Source organism: Simochromis diagramma, unplaced genomic scaffold, assembly GCF_900408965.1.
Source record: "Simochromis diagramma unplaced genomic scaffold, fSimDia1.1 OVJJ01000165.1, whole genome shotgun sequence".
Lineage (NCBI taxonomy): Eukaryota > Metazoa > Chordata > Actinopteri > Cichliformes > Cichlidae > Simochromis > Simochromis diagramma.
Window position 1 is genome coordinate 595935 of NW_024387467.1, and position 22704 is coordinate 618638.

Below are 22704 nucleotides of genomic sequence, written 5' to 3' on the forward strand. Positions count from 1 at the left end.
ACAGTAAAGGCATTTTCATTTTTAATTGAAAACTTTGACAATATAAATATATTTCAAATAGCACCTCATACAGAAACAATTTGAATCTAGGAAGTACTCCTCAGAAACCTTTGTTCACTGGTCGTATATTGTCTGATTTAATGCAAAATACACAGAAACACAAATCTGAGGTATATGTTTGTATGTGTGCGACACAACCAAGTTTATCTTGGTGCAGAAACCAAAACATTAAACCAAAAGATCTGTTAGGTTTTCTGAGTTAGTGATGCATTTTTGGTGACTGGCAACATACTGGTGTTGCTGATCAAATACAGTTGGTAAAGTAGGCTGTCCAGCTGCTCATAGACATTTCAACTGTAGCTGGGACGTTAAGAGACACATTTTTAGTAATTACATTTGATTTTAAGACTGTTTTAGCCAAGTTTCAGTGAATAATGCTACATATTCTAAACCAAGCTAGCACTTGTATTAGCCTAACAGTTCCACCCATTTTACCCCCCCCACCCCTTCCAAAAAAAAACAAAACAAAAAAACACGATGGTGATTTCCAAAAGTCATTCACGCATTCATCTCTAAAAATGGTGTATGCTCCCAAAGAATGAAAAGCTGAGCTGTAATTAATAGTGATGTGCGATATCACTGATTTCCTTTCCGATCCGATACCAAGCAAAGTTCAGGGAGGTATCGACCATACTGATCCGATACTGATACTTTGTACAAAAACTTAATGTTTCTTTGCATTTCACAACACAATATATAATTGTATTATGTAATTGTAATAATAATATAGCTTTATAATAATTACAGGACATCAGACTACTTGTTCTTATCACTTAATAATGCAGAATAATCATATAGAAATAAAAACCTGAAGTTGTGGCTATTTGAGCACGCTGCCTGCCTGCAGCACTAAAGGACTCAGCGAGAGACGTCTGTCTCGCCCTGGCAGCACCTCTCCTCCTCTTCAGTTCGCCTCAACATAAGCTCGTCATATTCTGTGATATGATTTACTCTGAGGTGTTGGTGTTGCCACAACACCTCACTGTCTTGCCACATGTATCACAAACCATGTCTTGGCTGTTTGTGGAGCTAAAATACGTCCATACATGACTCAGTTTACGCTCAGCCATTGTTGTGAGTGTGCACGCCAGGGGCTGCGACACATTTATACAGCCATATTTCGCACACGACTATGAAAGGCGTAAGAGGAAGTAGTTCCTTCCAAATTAGATGATCCCAATGATAGTTTCTTTCCACTCTGTTCCTTTTAATGGAAAAACTACAAATTTACCCAGAGTACTAAAATATCGATTTTTCAATATGAGAATCGATTCTAGAACATATTTTACTGGTATCGGAAGAATCGATATTTCAGTATCGATCCGCACACCACTAGTAATTAATAAGATATATTATCTCCCATTTGAGAATGCCACACCCAAGGTTTGAATATTTACATGTTTACAATATTTGTACCCTGACAAGTTACAATGCACTGATCTACAGCAGACAACCACTTTGACTCCGACTGTAATTAGAAAATAAAATGCAGAAACACTACAGTAGTGATCTGTTCACATAATCATCGTAACAACATTTAGCTACCAAGCTTTAAATGGTAGTTGGATTTAATAGCGTGTAATACTTGAACTGCCTCCGTTAACATCATTGTTATGGAGCTTCATAGTTTCTTCCTCATCTTCTACTGCTCTTAACAATCAGATGACTTAACCGATTCATTTAATACCAAAACAATGTGAAGATGATTCAAACTAAGTGGGCTGCGTGTTTAAATGGAAAACACGCCTCAGCACTGCACTACATCTCTATGGTCTAGTGTATTTTGTACTCTTTGGGGATCTGAATCGATTTTACTGCATGAGAGTTAAAAATGTATAGTCTAAGGCTGCTGGTCCCAGGGCATGGCTCAGAAGCCCTCACAGTGTACCCGTAATTGGCAAGTAGTATAAATCCTCCTACGTGCACCGTTCTCTCACTTTGTGTCTGTCTGTTCTAACCAACTAACCGATACCCTTTGACTCCATCTTCATTACTTTTCTGCAATTTTCTTAAAGGTCACTTTGAATAGAGACAAGCCACAGCTTATTACTGTTCATACAGTGTGCTCGTCTTTCTAAATATTTAGATGGATTGGTTTTAAAATGCATTTGGTGTCTACTGTTATAAATAATAGCTTCAAAGATGAAACTTCTCTCTTCATAAACTGGACGTCCTTGGACTAGGTAGTAGCTGGTACGCAGCGACTAACTTTCACTCTAAAGTTAAGATGCTATGCACTATTTTAAAAGAAGCTGGGGTGCTGTGTGCCATTTAGTTCTTGTTAACCCTAGATTTAATTAAATAGATTTTCAGTCCATCCATCGTCTTGCTGTTATCTGAAGTCAGATTGCAGCAGCATTAGGATATTCCAGGTGACCTTGCCAGCCATGCTTTCCAGTTCATCCCGGGTATCCCAACACCAGCGCCTCAATCACTTCTGCAGTTTTATGAATAAAAGTCTTTCACCACTCTTTAAAGATTTCATCAAAATGGTTATTTTTCTCTGCACAGAGTTCTGCAAAAATGCAGGTTTAATGTAGAGTAAAACGAAATGTCAAGGTTTTTTGGTAAACAAAATTGCTGCAGTGGAGAAAAGCAAAATAATATGTGTTAAAGTATATGCATCAGAAAACAGTATATACAGTCTGAGAACATAGCACCAACTGCTGTATAGTCCAGCAAAATGATTAAGTACGCTTGCTCCACCGCTCATCACAGCAATCCAATCAGCCGTTTGTACCAGCAGCAGCTCGAAGCATGTAGATGTGGTCAAAACAGTGTTGAATTTCAAACTGAGCATCAGAATAAGGAAGAAAGATGACTGAACGTGGCATTGTTTAATATTGCAGACGAGGACAGCCTGACTACTTCACGGTGATAGGAAGCCAGCAGTAACTCAAATAACCACTGGTTACAAACACGCTAAGCAGAAGAGCATCTCTGAAACCAAGACGTCCGAAAATTGTGTGAATGTGATAACTTCAGAACAAGACGACGTAAAACTTTGAAATTGATACCATCGGTGTATCTATTAGGAAGCTGAGGCCACTGGCCCCCGCCAGTATTTTTCTAGAGGGAATGGAAGGCTTGAACAATAGAAAATGATGCCATATATTAACAACTCTCCTCTCATCCAGGAAGCTTTTAGGACATCAAGTGTTTTGGGGCCAAATATGACTGGGTGACATTACTTTGGTGCCTCTCACTGTGATCAAGGCTGCTGCATATTCAGCTAACTCTAATGTTGTCCATTAGTGATGTAAGAACACTTTTTGGTTAATATTTGCCAGCATTTGTGTGTTTGTGGATCTAATAGAGTGTGTGTGGTGTTCAGGAGTAGCCACATCTGCGTCACTCAGCACCATCTATTTTGCTTTCCCTATCAAAGAGGATGCTTTTAGCCCCTGAGCCACTACTTGCAATGCTCCTTTGTGTTTGTAAGTGCTGGACCATGGACTGAATTTTCGTGTGTGTGTGTTTATAATGTGAAGGGTGGAGGATGGAGGTGGGGGGGGTGTAAAGTAAGCGATAGAAATGGACTCTCAAGCAGACTGCTGAAGGAAGAACACTGGGACATAGACATAGAAAGAGGCACTGTGGTAGTGAACTGGTGTGTAATGTAAAGGTGGTGGAGGAGAAGGCAGGGCAGACTTTTTTTTCACCAAAGTTCTGTATAAGAAGCTTATTCTTATAGGTAGTCAAAAGGGGAAGCAAAGGTATGTTTAGTAGGATTAGGGGGCAGTTGCTTTTTCATGTCGACAGTGATCCGAAACACACCTCATAATAATTGAGATGCTTTGAGATGAATAGGCTGCTCCTCCTTGAAACCCTCCAATGTGGCTGAAAACAATTCAGCAACGTTCTGGTCCTAAAGGCTCATTGGCAGTTTTCACAAATACTTAATTGCAGTTCTTTTTACCAAGGTTGGCAAAACCAGTTATTAGGTTTAGGGGACAGTTGCTTTTTCACCTTTTTTTCCTGTAATAAATGAAATTAAAACTCCATCTTGTATTTACTCGGGTTATGCAATGTTGAAATTTGTTTGTGGGTTAGTTAAGTTAAAATGAGAAATCAGGAAGGAGACAAATATGTTTTCATAACACTATTTTGGAATAGATTATTTTTGAAGAAAAAGCACTAGTAGCACTATTGCCTCACAGCAAGAAGGTCCTGAGTTCAATGAGGCCAGGGTCTTTCTGTGTGGAGTTTGTGTGGGTTCTCCGGCTTCTTCCCACAGCCCAAAGGCATGCAGTTAGTGGGGATAGGTTAATTGGAAACTCCCGAATGCCCATAGGTGTGAGTGCAAACTGTTGTCTGTATCTTTGTGTCAGACTGGCTACCTGTCCAGGGTGCATCCTGCCTGGGATAGGCTCTCCTGTGACCCTGAAAAAGGATAAGTGGAAGACAAAAGAGAATGGATGTATATTGTTGTACATGTTGTCAACAAACACCAAAAGAAGCCAAATGTCTCCAGTGCAGACTTCCTGTTTACTGTATGCAGTATGCAAAAACTACCCACTATCCAGTTCAAGTAAAGAGGTAAACGGTCAGGACAGATATGGGTAGAGTTTTTCGTTTGTTTGTTTTTTAATAGATTTGCATGTTGGATATTAAACCAAGCATCACATTTTTTCTGTCACAGGACATTCCTAAAAGTCACGGATATGCACCCACCTCCTCATCCTCTGATCTCCCCAGGAGATCTCCCCTAGTTTATCCCTGACAGGATGAATTACTTCTTCATTTCCTTTCCCCTGAGTTCAGGGTTCCTTCCTGTGACAGATATGGTTTGTGATAATCTGTCTGAGAGGGGAGATTTCAGGAGGATGGTGATAGCTTGATGTGATTGTTTGCTGGTGGTTGCTGACAGCCAACATTTCTTATTGGAAGCATTTGTGCTGTACCTTGCTTCTTGTGGGACTCATTCGCACATCTTTACAGCCATGCCAGTGTGTGTTCTGTTCTCTGCATTTATACTCATACGCTAACCTAATCCAATATTACAACTCAGCTATTGTAATGTGATCTCCTTTTGTCTTCATGGGTTGTTATGTGCTCCTGACAGGAGAAATAAACTTCCTTGTTTGTCTCTGTGTGTAGAGACAGTGACTGCCTGAGCATCTCTACCCTGTTACAGTGTGTCTGTCTCAATAATAGAGGTCATGCTGCCTGGATGTGGCTCCAAAAGAAACTCCAGTTGTCCAGGGAATACCTCAACTCAGTGGGGCTAGCTTAGCAACATAGTTAGGCATGCAATATCATTGGCATATGCACACACCAATGCGGCAAGAAACACAACAATGCTACCTGCAGTAAAAAAAAAAAAGAAATCTCTTAAACACTAAACACTCAGGATCAAAGAAGCACTTCGGTTCAGATTAAATGTGCTGCAGTCGACAACTGACATTTTAGGAAAGTACAGTCTAAGCTTAGATTTTGACTTTGACTTGTGTGGTCAAGAATCAAGCAGATTCTTCATACAAACTCTTAGCCTGGCATATCAAATAAAAGGACAATCTTGGCTGTCAAGCAGTATGGATCTACCAGACCCTATAGTATCTCCTTAATTATGAAAAATAAAAATCAGTAGCTTTGTCCCTACCCAAAATACAGGGTGGGCCATTTATATGGATACTCCGTAATAACATGGGAATGGTTGGTGATATTAAGTCCTGTTGTGGCACCTTAGTATATGTGAGGGGGCAAATCTCCTCAGATGGGTTGGGACCAATGGTTGCCCTTTAGAAGTCGGCCATCTTGGATACAACTTTGTTTTTTTTCAATTGAAGAGGGCATGTGACACATCACACTTATTGGTAATGTCACAAGAAAAACAATGGTGTGCTTGGTTTCAACGTAACTTTATTCTTATTATTTATTTATGTTTAGGGTCAATGTCCTGCTGGAAGGTGAAGCTCCGCCCCAGTCTCAAGTCTTCTGCAGACTCCAAGAGGTTTTCTTCCAAGACTGCCCTGTATTTGGCTCCATCCATCTTCCCATCAACTCTGACCAGCTTCCCTGTCCCTGCTGAAGAGAAGCCCCCCCAGAGCATGATGCTGCCACCACCATGTTTGACAGTGGGGATGGTGTGTTCAGAGTCATGTGCAGTGTAGTTTCTGCACACAGCGTTTTGCATTTTGGTCTCATCTGACCAGAGCAGCTTCTTCCACATGTTTGCTGTGTCCCCCACATGGCTTGAGGCAAACTGCAAACGGGACTTCTTCTGGTTTTCTGTTAACAATGGCTTTCTTCTTGCCACTCTTCCATAAAGGCCAACTTTGTGCAGTGCACGACTAATAGTTGTCCTGTGGACAGATTCCCCCACCTGAGCTGTAGATCTCTGCAGCTCGTCCAGAGTCACCATGGGCCTCTTGGCTGCATTTCTGATCAGCGCTCTCCTTGTTGGGTCTGTGAGTTTAGGTGGACGGCCTTGTCTTGGTAGGTTTGCAGTTGTGCCATACTCCTTCCATTTCTGAATGATGGCTTGAACAGTGCTCCGTGGGATGTTCAAGGCTTGGGAAATCTTTTTGTAGCCTAAGCCTGCTTTAAATTTCTCAATAACTTTATCCCTGACCTGTCTGGTGTGTTCTTTGGACTTCATCGTGTTGTTGCTCCCAATGTTCTCTTAGACAACCTCTGAGGCCGTCACAGAGCAGCTGTATTTGTACTGACATTAGATCACACACAGGTGCTCTCTATTTAGTCATTAGCACTCATCAGGCAACGTCTATGTGCAACTGACTGCACTCAGACCAAAGGGGCTGAATAATTACGCACACCCCACTTTGCAGTTATTGATTTGTAACAAATGTTTGGAATCATGTTTGATGTTCGTTCCACTTCTCACGTGTGCACCACTTTGTGTTGGTCTTTCACCTGGAATTCTAATAACATTGATTCATGTTTGTGGCTGTAATGTGACAAAATGTTGAAAGGTTCAAGGTGGCCGAATACTTTTGCAAGCCACTGTAATACAAGCATATATTTCAAAGTGTCCATGATGTTAGATCAAGGCTGCTTTTGGGAACATTACCAGCTTCTGCAGAACTAGTTATTTTGCACTTGGCCTTGTTGTCCTGCTACAGAAGGAGTTTGAGATAATTAGATAAAGACTGGTGGATAAGAAAATAAGGTGCCCATAATATGTGGACAGAACTTCACTCCAAGCAGTGATCCACCCAACCAGCAGATAGTGGTGTGTGTGTGTGTGTGTGTGTGTGTGTGTGTGTATGTATTTGTTTTTTACATTTTCTATTCTCATCAGGCTACATCACATAAAAAGGCTGAATTTTAGTAGGGCTCTTCCAAAAGTCACAAAGGTATATGCTAAGTTTAGTTTTGAAAAACCTTAAAATGCACATATTTCCAACTTAATGTGTTTGTGGTGAATCTGGCATTTTTTTCAAGCACTTCAACCGAGCACGTGAACACAGAGTACTCCACTGAGACTGTGTTAAGTAATGGACTATTAAAGGATTCAGAGCATGCAGTGCCTGCCAGATCATTACAGACCCAGTGTGGGAATTTAAAATAGCACAGAGTGTGTGTCTGTGTGCTGCTGAGGTATGCACATGTGTTGCTGTGTAGAAGATTATTATGAGGTCATAGCAGGGTTGTGAGTGAGAAGAAAAGGACTGGTAAGTTCAGTTATAGGTTAACAAATTGAGATCAGAGTGTGTCTGTTGGGATGTTTTGTTTGTATGAGACAGAAAAAGAAACCGTTCAATGTTCAGTTTCCCAGTGGGAGACACCCCTGAAGTGAGTGTTTGTCTTTGCTTGTAAGGGAGAACAAGTGGGAGGAGACGCATGCTGTAGGAGAAAGTTGCAAGTGTATATCTACACTTCATATCTATATAGTCCTATAGTATTCCAAGGGTGATGGCTGTGATCATTTTCACAGCAGTCTGGTCTTTGTCTAGGCTCACCAGCTGGCTTGGTGATTTCTCTCATTGCTTCATCCCTGAAGAGAATTTCCATTTGCATCCATCCATCTTCTTCCACTTATCCGGGGCCGGGTTGCTTTCCATTTGCAGCTATTCCTGAAATACTCAATACTTCAGAATTCCACTGTTCTTTGTCAGCTTTGGAAGTTCCTAGAGAAGATATAGTTTGTGTGAGGCTTAATAATGCTTTGTCCTTAATTATAATTTTGTCATTTGCTGTGTAGTTTTTTACTTTTAAGTGTCTTTTTTTTTTTTTTTTTTTTTTTTTTAAACACTTGGCGTTTGGTTAGGTTGAGGCACCAAAACCCAATGTTTATGGGGTAGGGCAGGGATTTAAACGTTCAATTCAATTTTATTTACACAGCACCAAACTACAACTACACTCGCCTCTAGGCGCTTTATATTGCAAGGTAGACCTTACAATAATACATACAGAGCAGAAACCCAACAATCATATGACAACTATGAGCGAGCAGGAAGAAACCTCTGGCAGAACCAGGCTCAGGGAGGGGCAGCTATCATGACCTGTTGGGGTGAGACAAGGTTGACATGTTTATTTACTGGGCAGTTAATCATATATCAGTAAAATCATATATGACTTACAGCTGAAATTATCTGATTGTAGCACAAGTGGGTAGGAAGAAAAGTCAGTAAAACATCTGGGATATTGATGTGGTGAGTTAAGTAGCATAGGGTTGTTAAACACTCTCAGCTCTTTTGGTGTTAATATAATTAATAACAGGTGCAACAGAGGCAATAATGAGAACCAGCAAAACAGGAATAGTTTTACAGGTGAAGGCCACTGATATTTTTCCCCTCATCTTTTCTGACTTATAATGTTAAAGTTTTGTGTGCCAGGCAGATTAAAAAAAATGCTGCTTTTACATAATTTTGTTATCTTTACTGCACAAAGGAGCAAGAGAACGATGGTGAATTGAAAAATGTGTCCAAGACTGAAACAAATTCATTAAATTGCTAACAGAACTTGGGCTTTTTGTGTTAGCATGTTAGCCAAAAACCCACAGCGATGTTAAAGCTTAGTGCATGCCCAGCCCAGCAGACCTGGCCTGATCTTCAGCAAGTAACAAAAGCAGTGATGGGCAGTTGTGTGGAAAGAGTATGCAGGCAGTTCCTTGAGGAAAAAAAGATACAATTTTCTACAATGTGAAACATTTCCTCATCAAAACATTTCAACATCAATGATAAAAGTCGTGAAATTACCTTCTTGCTGCATTAGCTAAACTTTCTCAAATGCAGCCTGCAGCATGTCTGCATTGCACTTTGCTCTGAGAGAAATTGGCATCTCTGCTTCCTAAATGATCGATTTCTATTTGTATGACTGTGGAACATCAGTTCAGAATGATTAATCTGGAGTTAAGTCCTCATTCTTTGATTCCAAGAGCCTAACGGCAAAACTCTGACATTTACCATTGATGTTTTACATTGATGAAAAACTGCTAAAAGTGCTATGAAGAACCATTCCAGTTTTTCCTGTAAATATCTTGAGTATGTTTTGTTTTCTGTGTTTGGCTACAGCAATGAAAAAAATGTAGTCAAGCAGACAATGAAAAAGATATGCATCATTACGATTGTCTCCCAGGCGTTAAGGCGTCTCGGAAGGGATCTCAAAACTGGATTATAGATGGCAGACAGCTGGTGTTGTAAACCGCCGCCTCTGTTCAAAGAACTCTGTTATTTGTTATAATGATCCAGTTTTGAGATCCTTCCCAGACGCCTTAATTCCCACTCACATCCTGGGCCTTTTGACCTCAGGAAATCACATGATAGGGTGGGGCTACATTTCACAGTGGGTTCACCTGAAACCTTAGCTGTTTGTGACCCACACCCGTTTTCACACCTTGGCTCGTGTGATCAGGTAGAGGATCAATGGGGAATCCATGTCCTTCTTGGGGGGGGGGGCACTCCCATACTTTTCAAAGAAAGCTGCAGTCGAACTGGATTCATTAGTGGGAAATGGAATTGATCGATCAGCTGCTGGGATCAGGATGGGTGTTAGATCATGTTAGCAGTTACAATAATGGCCCTAATCTACTAGGGCCATATGCACACATCTGTGCAAAAATTGTTCATATGAAAATTTTATGCAGAAACTGATATTTTCCTACCTGAATTTGTTCTAGATTACAAACAAATTTCAATAAGGAGAGATGACTTGGAAGAACTGAAATTGATTTATTGACAAATTAATGTATTTGGCGATTAGACTGCAGAACGAATTTCCAGTGATGATAGGTTAGGACCTCCTGCAGTCTAAACAATGGTGGTGGTAAAGATGAAGACAGACTTGGATGGAGCTCTCAGGTGTCAGAGTTGCAGATGGGGGAAAAAGGTGGGTTGCACAAATGAGAGTTTAAAAGGGAGAATGAAGGAAAGCATAGATTCAAACCATGCAAAGAGGAGAAAATGTTTACCTCATTTCTTCTTAAATTTACTTATTAATCATGACTTTCGTCATTGCTGGATGTTAGAAACTTAGTCCACTTTCTTTGTGGATAATCTTTTTTTCCCTTCCCCTTATTAACTGAATGACATATCACAATGACAACTCCTAAACAATTGTGTTCAAATGATAAAATCTACTTAAATGGCTTTTAATGATCCATAAAGGAAACAGAATTAACAACCTCTAGTGATTACCCTAAACTTAGAGTCACACTGAACACGTTTACCTGAAGCTGCATGTCTAAAGATGTTTGGACATGTGTACACAGCATGTTTCAAGCTCTACCAGGATGGCAGGTCCATAGATGCAGTTGTGAGAAGGGTTTGTGTCTCCAAGGACAGTCTCAGTAATAGCCTATGGTAGAGATACCATAGGCTATTACATGAGGAATGGCAGGACAGAACTGTAGAAAGGCGTCAACTGAGCTTCAGGACCAATGTCTTAGTGCTCGGAGGAACAGAACAAACGCTGCCAGTCTTTTAGTCGGACACCATGAAAAACATTGGACAGTCCCCAGAAAAATACCAGAACTGTCTGGTTTGAAACAAAAGTGTTCACCTTCTCTTCCAAAAGGTGGAAAATTCCACCTTCTTGTCTGTTAATCCAAAATGGCTCCCAGTGCGCTGACCTGAAAGACCTACTGCTGATGTCGCCGTCGATGTTGCTTTCACCCCACATCTTTGTTTCTGTTCAAAGCAAAAACATCGTTTTTGCAGGAAGGTTCCCAAGTTAACCCTTTAACTTCTTACTGATATTTTTATATTACAAAAACTAAGTGATAAAAAATGTATACAAAAATATTGATATATTATTGATAAGTGATATTTTCATGTATTTGAAAAATTCTATTAAATTTCATTTACAGTATGGAAAAAAAACTTGACTGTTGATGAGCTCTGTGGAAGAAGAGACATCGTTTTAGGCTAAGATGCAACTAAATCAGTCAGGACTAATCAGAGTGATGGTCATTACCCATTGTTCCATGTTCCTCCACACAGAGAGACCAGGGATAAAGATGTAAGGTCACTCTGAGAAACAAAAGAAGTAGAATGGGAACTAAAGAGTAGTAGCTGAAGGAAGGAAGAGCGAGGAATGGGTTTCATAAAGGGCTTGACAGAGCTTGGTGTAGACAGTTGAAGTGGTGGAGATATTTCACATTGATGCAACTTACAGCAGTGCAGCTTCTCCCCTTTTGGCAGGAGTGCTGGTATTTTAGGCCCCACCACAGTATTTCTCAGCTGAGACGAAGAGGTGAGTAAGAGACAGATGGAGCGGGAAGGTAGGGAGTGACACAATGGGAGTGAAATGTAGCAACACTCAGTGTTTAAAGAAAGGTGAACTAAAGGCAGAAAGTTACAGGGAGACTGAGCAAAGTATAGAGCATTAAAGACAAAAAGGATTTTTACTCCTCTCACCTTAAAGTAGCAAAATGAAAGTAAAATGAATGAGCTTAACAACAGCCTGTGTACTGAAAGTCGAAATGTATTTATATAGCACATATAACAATGGCTGTTGACCAAAGTGCTGTATATGTAAAATAATCAAATGATATATTAAAGAACAACATGACAGAATTGTAAGAAAGGTTTTCTCTTTGTTTCTGGAGTAAGAAATAACAAATATTCTGACTCTGATTTAAAAGCCAGAGAATAACGGTGGGGTTTCAAATGTCTAATGTTGGGGAGGTCCTTATGGGAAGAAGCAGTTTTTTTTCCACAGTTTAAGATTGCACTGCAGTCTGTGATTACTCCTAAAGTCAATGGGCGATATGTGGTGTCTCACTTGCATCTGCCAGTTAGTAACACTGCTGCAGCGTTTTCGACCAGCTGCAGTTGGGGAAGCAATGACAGACTGACACTTGAATAAAGACTATTACAATAGTCGAATCGAGAGAAAAACGAAGACATGGATAGCTCAAAGTAGTCAGAGATAAAAGAAACTTTGATAAAAGCATTGATCTGTCTGTCAAACGTTGGATTACTGTCAAAGAAAAAAGTTTCAGGGTGTTTTCTGACAAATCTCTAAAGGCTTTGTAGCGGTAACACGGACCAAACACAATGAACTCTGTTTTATGTTCATTTAAGTTAAGAAAATTTAATCTATTCCACGGCTTAACATTCTCCAGACAGTTCAGTAGTACCTTCAAAGGACTCAAGTTTACATTTTAGTAGCAGGTAAATCTGTGAGTCATCTGCATAACAATGAAATGAGAAGAGGTCTGAGCCAAGAATGGACCCCTGGCTGACCCAACAAGATAGATGAGAGAGATGTATCCCCCAGTCTAACAGAAGAAACTTCTGCTGGACGGGTAAGATTTAAACTATTTCAGTGCAGCCCCTTTGATTCCGACACAGTGCTCCAGCTAGGAGAATACTATGGTATCAAAGGCAGCACTGAGGTCTAATAGTATTAAAACAGCAGAATCTAACAAATCAGTAAAAGTTAAAAGGCTGTTTAAAACTTATAAGAGCAGTTTCAGTGTGGTGCGCTTTAAGACCGGACTGAAATGGCTTTAGTGCCATTTTGATCTAGAAAGTTCTGAAGCTGAAGGACAATTTTCTCCAGGATTTTAGGAAGAAAAGGAAATTTAGTAGTTGGTCTGAAGTTGGACAAAACTGTTGGATCCAGGTTCTCTTTTTTAAATTTAAAATCAGCAGGGACGACTCCAGACTGAAGACTGTGGGAATGAGTGTGCTGCATATCATCAATAGCTGTGTCAAAAACATACTTCAGTAGGCGAGATGGAACAATATCAGAGTAGGGCTGTTCGATATAACCATATATATCGGATGACGATATAAAAACGTCTGTCGTTTCATTTTACGCTGTCGTTTGTTTCGTGGTGTCGCAAAATAAACTGTTTACGGCAATGTTTGTTCATGGTTCTGATGGTCACTGTAGGGGCTATATTCATTAAAGTTCTCTCTTTCTCTTATTTTTAATATAACCACACTACGGACGGACAAGCGCCTGTTTTCATGCGTTGTGGTTAGCAACAACGACGGTAACACCATCGCGTGTCCGCTTGTTTATGTTCCACATAAACCTTTCACAATAAAGCTCAAGATCCTGTTGAGATTTTTCAAAATAAACAGAATCACGTGAAAGAGCAGATTATTTACGGATGAGAATTAAAAAAGAGCCGCCAGGTGCTAAAAAATAAACCTTAGACTCAAACGTCAGAACAGGCTTTTCCCCGCAGCACGCCGTGTAATAAATACTCACAAAGAAAACGGCGCCGTTACAACTTATGTCTAAAAATGTATCGTTTCATGCATCGTTAAAACACTCGACTCCAGGTACATGACGTGCAGCTGGAAACACTTCCACGCAAGTCGAGCTGCCCGAGATTCACAGACTTGACAGAAAATGTTACATTTTTGTGATTTATATCGTTATCGGGACGATAGATGTCTTATATCGGGATATGAGATTTTGGTCATATCGCACAGCCCTATTTCAGAGTACATCATGTGGGTTCGAGTGGCTGGCTATTTCAGGTCAGTAGAAGGAGGGATAATATGAGACCTGATATCTGTGATCCTGTTAATGAAGAATATGTTTCCACACATTGATTTTGATGCTACAAGAGTAGAGAAACAAACAAACAGAGTTAATGATGCTAAATAAAATCTTAGACAACTACTTTGTTTTTGCTGCTCTCACAGCCTTCTGATAATTTGACAAAGATTCGAAGTCCATCAAAGGACACCTGGAGTCTATCCTTTTTTGTTCTACCTAGTAGTAGTAGTAGTAGTAGATCCATAAAGATAAGGTGCTTATGATAACACTTGAAAAAGACTAAATGTACAATTCAGTATTGAACATTACATAAAACAGACAACATACAAAGTGTCCTTGAATGGCAGAGATGCAGAAGTGTGTCCATGTGATGCAGAGCCATGGCTCAGTGTTTGAGCTAACCCTCCACCCCAGCCCGTTGTCCAAGGTGAGCTGAGATACTAACAGAATGGTGGGACAAGTTCAGAAAAGTGGCTAAACTCATGCATGTTTAGCTGAGTTTCTGTCACTGGAAGAGAATCCAGGTTTCCTTGGAATTCCTTGGTTTCACACTTGCAAGTAATCTTAGTAGCTCTGAAAGTTCTCAGTATCCAATAATCAGTGTTTGTAGTGAAATAGTGCTCCTCCAAACAGACACAAAAAAAGACTGGTCACAGAAACGTGGTTCTTTTCTCGGATCTGTCAGAGGCAGGAATAATTTGCAGTTGTACCTAAGCACTGTGGTACTCTCAGAGTTATATGGAACGGCATGGGTGTAATTTCCTGTCACTGCAAGCGCTTGCCTACAAGTCACCCACTGCTTTCTCCAACACCCTCCTTCAGAGCAACACTATGTGATTAGCAAAGGAACACTGACCCTACCACTGACATAGCTATTTGGTGAAAAGAGTCAAATGAAATAAACAGACTCATAAACACATTCATTAGTGTGTAATTATGTCTCCCAACGTGCATTCTAATAAACAGAGTTCTTTAAAAGTAGGAGTAGATGTTTTTTCAGTAAAGCTGCCATGTTGCCCTGCTATGGTGCATATAAAGGCTGAGACGTAAATCACTGTTCTGCCTAATTGCTCTCTATGTATGTCACTAGAGACAAAAGCAGAAAAGAGGAGAACTCCGAGGCATTTGCGCGTCAGAAGGAAATTGAACCTTCAGACTCAATTTATGAGGGATCATATCCATGTTTGATCATCTGGGAAGTGGAAAAAAGTGAGAATGCAAAAGAGAATGCGAATGGCAACCAGAGAAAACATCATCCTCTCTCAACACAGTGCAGCTGGTTTAGCCATCAGGTTTAGCCCCAAGACATCCATACACAAATGAGAATACGTGGAGTGGGAGTGGGAGTACCACATCAGGTTTCAATCAGATATCCAGAGAAAATTCGTTAACCTCCTCTGCCTTATACCACAGTAAACCTGTACATACCTCAGCAGGTAAGGGCTGCTTTGGTACAAACATTAGGTAGGCCGTCATAATGTAGAGAAATACCCAGTTTAAAAATCTTAGTCCAAAACTATATATAATAAAAACTCACTACATGTTTAAAAATAAATTTGTGATATGGTGTCATCAAAACTCAAGTCTAACACACTTATCTATCTCTCTATCATCTATATATCTATATATAGATATATAGATATAGATAAATAAAACATGCACACACACTGTTGACTGTATGGTGCTCACTGCTGAGGCTTCCCCCCTGTGTGATTGTTTTCTTTCACCCTTTAACCATCTTGATTGCCTATTTTGTGCTGCTTGACAGCCTGTGGGTTGGTTTCACTCCATGGTAACAAGACTTGGAGCAGTAATCAAAGGCACAAGCTGTTGTACGCTTGAAGGGAATTGTAACCATAGTCAGAACCGTACGCGTGTCAGAAACAGCTTGTTATTACAATATTTTGTAATGCACATCGACTGGAACAAGTGCAGACTAACAGTCAATATCATTTATCACCTCTGTATTGAGACGTAGTATAAAGACTAAACATCTGTCTCCTTTGTATTAACTCAGACACACATGGGAATTTAACTAAACCTGGAGAATCAATGTCTTTTCTCTCAACAGTAATACATTTAGCATAAGGAAATTTGCATTTGGCCAATTATTTGTGTGTCACAATATTTTGGCAATAAATGTTATACTGTGTTGTCATCACCCCACGGGGTGGGTGGGTGCCGAAGACAATACTATAGGTGCATCTCCTAAAAATAGCATTGGTCTAACCTTGACCTCAAGGTCAAAGGTCAAGTTTTCTGAAAGTCTTGTAAATGAAATAACTCGAGAAAAAGGTGATACAGGATTTTGAAATTGATATCATAGGTGCCACATTTTGCTGAAATACTATTTTGAGAATAAAGTTGAAGTGTGGCAGTTACAGGCTACAGTGGTCGTTTCAACCCAAACAGCTGCCACCACTCGTTTGCTCTCCTTTGCTCTCTTGCATAGATGACTTAGTGAAACAAATTTGATCAGGTGGGGTTTTTTTTGTGTGTTTTGTGATGCAACATACATCCTCTTGCACAAGGGAGTACCCATCCTTCCATCTGTCCATTGCCAGCAATTTGTTTTGCAAAAATCCTTCCAACTCTTCCAAATCGTTCTGCCAATCTTTTTCTCCATTATCTTTTCAAAAGTCTTTGGGTTAGGGAGGCAAGTAAGAGCCCTCTATTTTCTTTTGGATTTGAGGAGGAGGAGCAGGGGAGTCACACTGGTGTGAATTTCTGGTTTCCCCAAGGCTGTTGCCAGCCTGTCAGCCCTAGACAGTGTGTTAAGTCTGCCATTTTTTAGGGTTTCTTTTGCTCAGATCTTGGCTTCTGCAAATTTTACTTTGGCATGCCCAAGTCCTGGAAACTGCCCAGCTGTTCATTCTTGGGAGCAGCCATTTAACATGATTTTCTTTTGATTGTATTACGAAGTCGGAGTACCCGGAGAAAACCCACACAGGCAGGGAGAACATGCAATGGCCACACAGCAAGACCCCAAATGGCCAGCAAATTCAAACTTGTTACAGCAGCTGTGAAAGACTTGGTATCATTCTGTTGCTGCCTGTATAAAAAGAGCTGTTTGGAGGAAATTAAGGCTACGTCAAATCTCATTCATCTTGCAATGCTTAAAAGAGATGACATGCACCAACTAAAAGAGAGATGATGACCTTATTCTGGGAACAGTACCATCCAAGTCTCACTTATGACAGATAGTTCTATGGTGGTTCTGGAATGACAGGGTTTGGATTGCGCCCACAAAGCTTTCTATAGGCTAAACTTCCTCAGTGTGTTAAACAGACAGTGGGAGGGAGCCTATGTCAGGTGACGCTAACAAGCATAGTTATGCATGCAAAAACAATATTCCACAACTTGACCAGTGTTCAGCTTTGTTAAATTACTTTTATCCTCCACTACAATCCTGGAAGACAGAGACAGCAAAGATCACATCTCCAGCTTAGCTGTTAAGTGGTTGACTTTTTTATTTTTTATTTTTTTTAAATCTTTTATTTATCCAGGTAAAAAAAATCTCATTGAGATTAAAAATCTCATTTCCAAGAGAAACCTGGCATCATAGCAACAAAAGTCACATACCACATAGGTATATAACATTTAAAACAAATACAATATCCCATACAAACATGTGTAAAATATACAATAACAGATCAAAATTAAAAACAATCACACTGAGTAAAAGTCTCTCATCTCATGTGCATTATGTGCAGTGTTGCCTTCCCTCTTGGTCATTAATTGATTGTGTTCACCTGTGCCTTGTTTTACCCAGCTGCGTCTGTGTCCTTGATTACCTCATATGTACTTAAGCCCTCAGATTTCCTTAGTTCTTTGTTGTGTCGTACTGTTTGTCTGAGTGATTGTCTGCTTTCTTTCATCACCATGCATTGACTTGCATTCCTAAACTTTAACAAATTCTTGACCTGAATGTTGATGTCCTGGTCCTTTGGAATTGTGGATTCAAGTCCACCTACATTAAATCTAAATCACATGAACTGACTGGCCCTTTTACTTTGGCTTTGCTATTTGATGACTACTGAGACATGTAAACAAAAACTGTAGTGGGGTGACAAGGGTGTCATGTTGCAGTTTAACCCTTTAAAGCCGGTCAGAGCAGCACGCTCCGTTTTGCGTAACTATTTTTAAATCCCGATAGCTCTGCAACCATGTAAGCTAGCGCAATAATTTTTTTTGCATATGAAACCGGAGGAGTTGTACTTACATCTTATGGCATCAGCTTGTCCTCGGTCACAGTTTCCTTCCACATATAGCTTTGCAAAAACTGCATAAAAAGCACTTGCAGCAACAAAAACATAATATTCCAGAAACACGCTTTGCCGATCTGATCAGCTGTTTGTAACACTTCCTACGTCCATCAGCGCGAACTATCACATGTCCGCCATGACCTGCCCGAAACTGGAAGTGACGTCATTTTTGCGGAAATGTAGTTTTTTTTTTTTACCATCAAGGCCTCATGAGCCTATACTGGTGTTTTTAAAAGTTATGTTTGACTTTATGACTTTCTGTGTCGTTTCTGGGATGCTGAGGACTCATATTGCACAGCTGGAAATAGTTTATTTTGATACATATGCTGCTTTTTTGCAAATTTGCATTATAATATTTATTTTTGTTTTTCCTGCAGTGTATAAAAATTGGTGTAGTTCAAAAATAAAACTATGAAGACACTCAAAATAAATTTCCTGTGGCGGGAAACTATTTTGTGCAACTTTTTTGTATTTACAGTTTTGAGAGATAAGCCTCTTAAATTTCTCTAACTAGAAATATATGTTAAAAAACAAAAATGATTTTAAATTTTTTTGTAGTTTATTGCACTTTTTTGCAATTTATGTAATTACTATGCACTTCATGCAGACATATTATATTACTACAAGATGTAAAAATATAATATGAGCTCTGGCGGACTTGGTTCTATGGTAGGTCTTAAAGGGTTAAAGATTGGCAGCCTTAAGTCAGTTCTGTGTTATAATTTGCATCTGCTTTTAGCTGAGGAGAGAAAGGGTTGTGCCTAAAGAGTGTATAGTAAAGCACTGCCCATCTGGAAAGCCCCTTAGATCCCCCACAAGATAATTAAGAAATAGAGATGCGAATTTCTGAAACCAAACTAGTCCTTTGGCTTGTCCCTTGAAGAAATGGTTAGCAAGAGAGGGCAAGGGAAAGGTGGAAAATGAAAAGGAAACATTTAGGGGGGGAAACTTAAGGGAGTGAAGAGGCACGGGGAAAGATGAACTAAAAAGGAGAGGAGGAGGAGATAGGACAGATGGGAATGGAGGAGGGAAGTGACCCCCTTTCTTATTTTAGTAACCGTTTTCTTAACGACATTTTCTAATGCCTGCATCAGCACTCAGCACACACTGCTGAAGTATATTTCACTGAGAAGCGTTGTATGCATAGCATACAAGATAAACTTGAATTTGCTGACATATCCCATGTGTCAACTCAGGAGTTTGCAGCTTTGTTTTTACACTTAATAAATAGTTTGAAGTGTTCAACAAATCAAATCTGGATTTGACCAGTAGCTTATGGTCTTACTGTGTAGCTTATAAATATTTCCAAGCTTTTATCACAAAAGCAAGAAGCAATTTTTTTCTACTTGTAAATCTGAAATTGTGTTTTCAGTAAAGTGCTAATGAGAATAAGGTGGTCGTTCTGAATGTGTCTGTAAATTAATTCAAGTTAACTGAAGCAACATTTCTCTTTAATGCTTCGAATTCTCTCTTAGGCTTCCTGACAAACAAAACAGTGTGAGGAGAGATTACCTTTTCCATAAAGGAAAGTAATTGCAAGAAAGTCTGCTTTTATGAAGACATAAATTGGTGTGAGAACGATGGGCAATAAGGGAGGGACACTTTGTAGAACCATAAAAGGCATTATGATGGAGAGATGGCCTCTGCAAAATGTCAACAGGAATGATCACGACACTGAAAGAAAAACTGTATACACACCATCGTCCTGTGTTCTCTTTCCCCATGAATCTTCTCCCTGGATGTTACCTCTGTGTTTGTGTCAGTCTCTCATGCATCAGTGTGTGCTTTCATATGTGCTTAATCCACATTTGTAGTTAGGTTAATCCTTACCTGGAAAAGAGCACACTGGGTTAATCTGGAACATGTGGGAGCTGCGTCATTTGACACACACATAACACACTATGCACTGAAAGACACAAATGCAGGAAATGATGCAACGGCACAAAATGGCCTTAATATAGTTTTAAATATGTACACAAGTGTTTATAAATACAACTAAAGACACTAAATTTAATTCCACTTTAGGAACAAATTTGTTTTTGCTTTTTAAACAGAAATATGACAATAACATGAGAAATATTTATTTTCTTATGTAATGCTGCAGTTAGCTACAAAACTGTCAGAGGTTATTTTAGTTATTTGGGCAGTAAGTGAGTAGCTAATCCCAGGGGGACAAACTATATGTATATATAATTTGCATATATTGTGTCTGCATAGTAGACATTTTTCCTTCAGCTTTGGATGACTGAAACAGAAGGTATTTCATAATCCTAAACTGACACGAGAAAAATATTGTTGCTAACTCTAGAAGAGGACAGCTGCCTTTGTCATGAAAAACCCAAAAAGCAAAGTCAAGATGGATTTAAACAAACAAAAAGCAAACCTTTAACAAATCCAGGTGATGAAAGAAAGCAGACAATCACTCAGACAAACAGTACGACACAACAAAGAACTAAGGAAATCTGAGGGCTTAAGTACATATGAGGTAATCAAGGACACAGACGCAGCTGGGTAAAACAAGGCACAGGTGAACACAATCAATTAACGACCAAGAGGGAAGGCAACACTGAACATAATGCACATGAGATGAGAGACTATCAAAATAAAACAGGAAGCCTAATACGCTGAGACAGGGACTAAAACACTTAAACTTGACAGACCAAAGTAAACACAAAGACAAAACTGACTAAACAGAAACAGTCTAAGCACAGAGAACAGAGGAAAGGAAAAACCTGAGAACAAATAAAGCAACCAATGCAAAATAATATTCGCCTGAAAACTGCAAAAAAGAATCAAACAGAAAATATCAACAGAAGACTGACGGTCCAAAACTGAAAACCCTGGGTAAAAAACCCAGGATCATGACACCTTTAGAAAAAAATCTTATTTTAATTATTTTATTTTTTGAATTGCTTACTTTTATAGTTTAAATCATCATGTTACAAAATCTTTTTTTTTTTATTATCATTATCGTTTTTACTGAAGCAAAAATTAACATAGTCCACATTTCCTGTTTGGGAAGCTAGCAAATAATCACATAAAAAAACTGATAGTAGCCAAGGTTGGTCCATTTCTTTTTTTAAAACATCACCTGTGTTTCTGCAGTTTCACCTGCTTTGGTTTGAATGAAAATAACAACAGGTGCCAGAAGACCAACAATGAGGCAATGTTGGAAGCCACTGACAGTTTTTCCCTCCTCATCTTTTTAGACTGAATTTCTTTGCACTAGTTTTGTATTTGGCTAGGTCAGTGTCACTACTGGTAGCATGAGGCAAAACCCAGACCCGACAGAGGTGATACAGACAGTCCAGCTCCTCCAGGATGGCACATCAAAATGTGCTATTGGAAGAAGGTTTGCTCTGTCTCCCATGGATATGGAGGCATACCATGGAGGGATGCACAGACCTCTGCAGGTTAGGCAGCAGCACCCTAGCTGCCATCAGGTATCAGAATGAAATTGTTGGACCCATTGTCAGACCATACCCTGGTCCTGTGTGTTCGAAGTTTCTCCTCGTGCACGACAGTTCCCGGTCTCATGCAGTGAGAGTATACAGGCCTGGAGAATGAGAGGATCGATAACCTGAGACGAGATAATCCTCCAGTAGACTGACAAGACCAGTGCAAACATAACAGTGAGCAGAAGCAGTGGTATAATGCAGAGACATGTATCCAGTGTATTCTGTCAATTGAACAGCAGTTGGCTTGAATTTTGAGTAGAGGGATAAAATGGGAATGCTCAGTTCAGCCTGTTGTTGCTTTAGCAGGTGCAATGGCTTTAGTTACTCCGGTCTGTTAATGGATTTATAGCTGTGTGAGAATTTGAGTGTCAAATTGTTGAGTCGCAAAGTAGCAGCGAAATAAATATCGCTGCTCTCAGTCACACTTTCTGTGTTGGCTCTGTTTGTCTGTCGGTGACACACACGCACACACACATCGCTTTGTGTTTCACACAGACGCAGTAAGACGTTACACCCTTTCCCACACAATCTTTATAGTCTCTCACACACTCGCACAGTAACATACGTTTTCATGAAGGGGTGTTTGATGTACAGTCTAACAGGGTTTCACTTCACTCATTTCTCTTTGTAATACACATTTTTATTCCTCCTGCTGTCTATTTATCATCATCTTTAAGCTATTTGGGTTTTTTTTGCATTCTGCCTATTTTTCCCTTCCTCGTGTCCTCTTATAGGCATGGTAGATATCCCATCTTTGTTTTTGCCTTCTTCCTGTTCTTGGTTGCTTGTATGGATTATTAGGGCCACGTTAAGAAAAAAAATAGTGTGGATTATTTTGAGATTGTACTTCAGAATTGGTTTTAGTTACAGCAGATAAACACAGTGTGGTGATAAGTGTAAGGACATTGAAAAGATGGTGCAGAAAGCAGCATCTGGTCACAAGGAAAAAACACACAAACTTGGCTTGATTTGTGCAAAATGAAATGGCCAGG

At 39.7% G+C, this 22704-nt stretch overlaps 1 protein-coding gene and 1 long non-coding RNA gene across 4 annotated transcripts in view; one reads left to right on the forward strand and one right to left on the reverse strand.

Annotated features, from left to right (window-relative positions):
• dmd (dystrophin) overlaps positions 1-22704 on the forward strand; it is a 284148-nt gene that overhangs the window by 38628 nt on the left and 222816 nt on the right. The window lies entirely within an intron of this gene.
• Positions 10115-20800, reverse strand: LOC120723362. The gene is made up of 3 exons (XR_005693726.1): positions 19953-20800; positions 11440-11495; positions 10115-11153 (listed from the first exon to the last, which is right to left on the reverse strand). It is a non-coding gene; the product is annotated as an uncharacterized LOC120723362 (long non-coding RNA).